This window comes from Tamandua tetradactyla, chromosome 5, assembly GCF_023851605.1.
Source record: "Tamandua tetradactyla isolate mTamTet1 chromosome 5, mTamTet1.pri, whole genome shotgun sequence".
Taxonomy (NCBI): Eukaryota; Metazoa; Chordata; class Mammalia; order Pilosa; family Myrmecophagidae; genus Tamandua; species Tamandua tetradactyla.
Window position 1 is genome coordinate 74,072,810 of NC_135331.1, and position 5,979 is coordinate 74,078,788.

The following is a 5,979-nucleotide window of genomic DNA, read 5'->3' on the forward strand; positions in this document are numbered from 1 at the left end:
AATACTCAAATCCTAACTTTCAAAAACATATTTATGAGTAAAGGTAGGAAATCAAAATTTCAAATTTAAATTTAAAAATTAATATAGAACTGTACATTTTTACTCATGGAAGATCATTGAATTTATCTTTGCAGAAAACAATTCCTTTTTCATGGAAAACCACTGTGATAGATTAAATTATGCATCCTGGTTTACACATGTTCTTAATCTTATTGCTATCTGCCAATGCTGCCACTGGGGCCACAGGTCCATCACTGGAGGGATATCTGGGTCCATCCATTGAAGGTATATCAATGTCCAACACGGTGTACCTTTTGCATAACTAATATTTATCCATGCATTCACATCCTGGTGGACCTAACATTTTGAGGAAAACTTCTAAATTTTCCCTAACATCACCTAGTAACTCTGCTCGACTTTACTGGTGGCATGATCCAGTGAGTCTGAACCCCTGGTCACCACGGCCTCCTCAGGCAGGACCCCACTGGTGCTCTGGTTCGTTTACCATCAAAATTGGACAAAGGATTATGTGAGTGGAAAAGTAAGTGGATTATGTGGATGATATTCCGCTTCACCCCGTTATGTAAAAGCACCCTACACCTCCTTTTATTTTTATCATTGACGAAATATGAGATCAATTTAACATTAAAATAAAACAAGGGGGTGCGGTCAGTGGCCCCGCCCGTGCAGAGTCACGAGGCCCGGCAGCCGCGTCGGTTTCCCCGGCCGCGCGGTGAGGGGGGCCCGCGGGCCGCCTGGCCTGCGCCCTAAATCGCAGGGTGGGGCCTGCCTCTGGGCGCCCTGACCGACAGACTCAGATTGTCGATGCTGTCGTTGGGAAAGACGAGAAAGGAAGAAAGATCCCGGAGTATCTGGTCCGTTTTAATCGTTGGGACGGAGGCCCGGACAGGTGGACAGCTGAATCTCGTGTTTCCCAACACAAGTGAAAAGCCAAGATTGCAGCCTAAATTGGCAAGAAAAACTGTGGCCTGCCTGAGAAGGAAGAAAGAAGCAGCAGCGAAGGTTGCCTGGGTTTTTAAAAAGCTTCCCTGTTGAAGAAAAAGATGACAATGCTGAAAACTCAATAAGCAGTTCTGCTGACGGTGATGAAGAAGCAGGCGGGAAGATAAGAAGTGAAGAACCTGATATTGAAGGAAAGACTGAAGTGAAGAAGAACTAGAGCTGCACACAGAAAGGAAGATGGAAGAAAGAGCAATCACAATAGACATCCCTGAAGTTCTGAAGAAGCAGCTTGAGGATGACTGTTACTACATTAACAGGAGGAAACGGTTGGTGAAATTGCCGTGCCAGACCAACGTCATAACCATCTTGGAATCCTATGTGAAGCATTTTGCTATCACTGCAGCCTTTTCAAACCACCAAAGACCTCGCCATCCTCACAGCACGTCTCACGCCAGCACGAATGTGCATTTCATCCCAGCAGAGAAGAATCTCGACCTCTGCAAGGAGATGGCAGATGGGTTAAGGATAACCTTCGATTATAATCTCCCATTGGTTCTGCTCTACCCATATGAACAAGCACAGTATAAAATGGTGACTTCGTCCAAATTTTCCCTTCCGCTTAAGGAAAGTGCCACGAGCACAACCGGGAACCTGGGGGAGCTGTGTCTAAGCCCGCCTTTGTGGAAACCCTCCACTCCGCGGCCCACCGAGAACCAGCCCCCCGCAGGCCGGCCAGCCGCACCCATGAGGCGCCGCGCCGAGCCTGAAGGGCCGCGGCCTCTGAGGCGGTCCACTCGCCGCGTCCCGAGCCCGGACCGGCTGCCTGGAATAAGCCTCTCGCCTCAACTCCAGCGCGGACGCGCAGCCTCCCCAGCCAAGCTGTTCCTGCACCTGGAACAGACGACACCTATACAGAGCAGTGCATCCTCACCTACGCCTCTGGCTCCCAACAAGGAAGGGAACGCCGTGTTTGCTGCCTTTGAAGGGAGCAGAAATGAAGAAATGAATGAGGTCCTTTCCTGGAAACTCGTGCCTGACGATTACCTGCCGAGTGACCAACCGCCTCCACCCTCCTGCGTTTATGGGTCGCAACATCTGCTGCGCTTGTTTGTCAAACTTCCAGAAATCCTTGGGAAGATGTCCTTTTCCGAGAAGACTCTGAAAGCTTTACTGAAGCACCTGGATCTCTTTCTGAAGTTTTTAGCAGAATATCATGAGGACTTTTTCCCGGAGTCCGCTTATGTGGCTGCCTGTGAGACCCTCCACACCACCAAGAATCCCAGGGCAATTAATTAAAGACTTTGGCTTCTGTAAGGACAGCTTCTCCATCTAGCATTGCACACAATTGCAGGTGATGAACTAAGAAGACAGTGTGGCCATAAAAGGTGAAATAACTGAAGCTAGTTCAAATACGAGTTAGAAGTTGCAGTTATTTGTTAGCAATAAACACTTTGCTTAGTTATTTGTTCACATTATACAAACATTTTTTTAACTTCTACTTTTTGTTCTGAGGCTGAATAATTCTCAAATTTTAGTTTCACTTGGAAACTACAAATTGGTCACAAAGTATTTTAGAGGGAATTGGTATTGATGGCAAAAAGTATAGCTATACATTTGCTTCTTACAGTTCCCTTTCTGTAAAGTCTTATTTTTATTCATCTCAATAAAGCACTGCCCATCTTTTAGAGATTTGCAGCTATATGCTTACCCGTCATGGTTCCTCTTCTGCAAGACATTTTTTTTAATTATCTAAATAAAACGTTCCCTGTCTTGTTCAGGAAAAAAAATGCGAACAGTGGTACTAAACATGTACACTTGAATTAGGATATTCTAGGTTTTAATTTTGATTTCATCATTTACTATCTAGTAGTTTGTTCAAGTCCTTTAAACGCTCCTGCTTTTAGCATCTTTTCTGTAAAATATCAATAATAATAATACCATGAAAGACAAATTTTAGGTGAGTTTGCAGACTGGAGCATTTTATTCAGGGCACTAAAGTTTTGTGGCAGCAAAGGAAGCCACAATGGAAGTAGTTTTGGGGTCTGAGGGATGACAAAGGATTTTTATAGAGAGAAAGGAAATGAGCTTGAATCCAATCGCTTGGACCTGTTAAGGGTGGATTTAGCGCAGATGGGCTTTATTTTGTATTGGTCAAAAGTAATGAATGAGGGGCTTGATTGGCTATCTGGGTCAGCTGCGTTGGTAAGGATTTCGGATTTCAAAAGATAGAGGGAACTCAGAAGGCATGTCTTTTTTTGTTGTTGTAACTGTTGCTGTATTCTCTGAAGGGCCTGGGGCTTTCTCTATACAATTTTCTCAATTTTCCCCCCTTTTGGTCATTCCCTCGATTATGAGGGCTTTACCAAAGATGGTGTTAGTCTTTCATTCAACCCTAGTCTCTTGAGTTTCATCACCAATTTCACAGATTTGATGAAGCTGAAGACTTTTGTTGTCCCATTCATGCTCGTTTGGTCATCAGCTGTATCATTTGTGGAGTTCGTGACTATCAGTAGCATTTAGGAGTAGAGAGATCTGACAATAACTGGGGGATGTTATGAATGAGTAAGAGGATAACAGGTGCCCCCATTAGAATATCTCTGACCCAAGGTCCCTGTGACTCTAGAAGCCAATCAAAAAGAGACTCAGATCAGTCAGATGCAGGAGGTGAATATACTGACTTGGCTGCTTCTCTGCCATAGGCGTCTGCTGCCATGCCTCTTGACTGACAAATACATCCTCTGGACTGATTTTTTACAGATACACAGGACTGGGCCCCCACTTGTGCATACACCTCCTTGGGAAGCCAGAATGTAATTTGATGCCAATCAGTTTTGAAGAGATCTTTTGTGAAGTTCCAGTACTTCCTTAGCTACCGAGTTGTTGGCTGCCCTAATTTGGGAGACAGATTTCTCTAGCTGTAACACTACCTTTTCTAGTGTATGTGTAATCTTCTAGTGTACCTTCCAAAGCAGTAGATACCTGCCACAATGACAACGGGAATGATACCAAGAACAGAACACCCCATGAGTTCACCTGGGTTGTGGATTTTCCATGATCCTTTTAGACCTGTCTCTAGCCTGGCAATAATCTCTTCACAAATTTTTACAGTATGGCAAGAGGTCATAAGAGTCCTCCTGTTTCTACTTTTCCCTGTTGGAAGCTTATCATAAATAGCCATTTGAGGAGCAGCAGAAGCTATATAACAGGAGTTAATCCAATTTACAGATAATGCTTTGTATATCTTGTGTCCACATGCAAAATAGTGTTCTTGTGGCACTAATAAGGGCACCTATTTTAAGGAAATATGATATTGGCTAATTAGGTATAAGCTTCCAAGAGGAGAATCATAACTATCATCATCATCATCACTTTAGCTGTTTCCTTGTCCAACAATTTCCTTTATTTGACCTTTCAGCCCATCAGAAATTTGTGTCTTGAGTGAAATAAGTTCTCAGGTTATTAAAACCATGGAGTGCTAGAATTAAAAATGTTCAAAGTAGGAATACATAGGGCAGAAATAGGGTTAAGAGGAAATAAAAGAAATTCATGATGAAGGTACAGTATTCTTGGGGATGGAGATTGGGCATTTTAAAGGTTATGGAATGAATAAGATAATGTTTACAAGACAATGAAGAGGAAGAGACAGAACATGATAAGGAAATTCAGGTGTATCTTGATCTGTCTTGGGCAGAAGCTGTCTACATCAGATGCCATCTGCTTGTGGAATCCTTATATCAACTTTAGCTTGAGATCTAAATGAGAGTAACCTCTCAAGAGCTTAGAGCACACCTTAGTTTTGAAAGGTGGATGCAGGGGTCAAGTCCCCGGAGTTTTATTAATAAGGTAGTGGTCAGTAAGACCTGATAAAGTCCTTCCCATCTAAGTTCTAAACCAGTCTTTTATTGATATCTCTTCTAGTATATCAAGTCGCCAGGTTGAAGGTCATGTTAACTTCACTATAGCTATGGAGGAAGGGCTGGGTACCAGAACATGGGGTGGGGGAGGGGGAATATTGTCTCGGTTTGGAGGTTTGGAGTACTTTCCCATTCTTCTGTTTTGGGCCTTTTCTTTTTCTAATGAAACCTTAAGTGATGCTACTGTGGATGCAGATTGTCCTCTAGCAGCCTCCATGTACCAACCTCAGATCCCCATTCCCCCTTCTATAAAGGTGCCTCTCAAGTTCATTAATTTCCTACAGATTTCTCAAAATGGCCACTGCAAACACAAATCATCCTTTGTCAAATCCATCCAGAGACAGAAAGTCACATGTCCATAGCTCAAGAACATATAAGAAGCAGGAGTTTTAGCAGGAGAAGGAGAGGGAGATTCAGAGCAGAAGACCCTATTATGATGTGGTCAGTAAAATGTTTCTCAGGCTCCAGAATTTTCCTCTTAGCTACTCAAAACCACTTTGACCTTAGCAGAATCCCCTGGTGAGTAGAATTCTCCCAAAGTTAATTTTCAAAAAGGGCTCACTTTTACTTGCCTATCTAATAGGTAAAAGTGAAAATGGAGAGAATTAGGAATATAAAACCTGAAATCACATTAGCACTCTATATTTAAAACATATTTTAGGGTGGGCCACGGTGGCTCAGTGGCAGAGTTCTCAACTGCCATGCCGGAGACCTGGGTTCGATTCCTGGTGCCTGCCCATGAAAAAAACAAACAAACAAACAAACGTATTTTAGTTATGTAGTAATGCCATTTGAACAGTTCAGAAAGATCTCTTTGATTCTTGCGATTCACCTATTTGTTTTGCTTGTAAATTCTTGCTTGCCTCCAGGAAACTTCCTTAATGTCTTCCATTTAGTAATATTGCGAATGGATTGATATTTAGAAACATTCATTATAGAGCTCAGATGTGTTTTAGACTTACCCCAATTGCTAATAAGTGGAATTAACTTCTAAGACCCATGGTTGCACTCACTTTCATAAAAAATATTATAAATAGGTTTTTGATGCATTAAACCTTACACATACAATGAGCACTTAGTTGAGAAAGTGATAGGTAGATAG

The 5,979-nt window shown here is 42.6% G+C and overlaps 1 pseudogene; it reads left to right on the forward strand.

Moving 5' to 3' along the window:
- The first annotated feature begins 720 nt into the window (after positions 1–720).
- On the forward strand, positions 721–2,433 carry LOC143682519 (MSL complex subunit 3 pseudogene; annotated as a pseudogene).
- Positions 2,434–5,979: the final 3,546 nt, after the last annotated feature.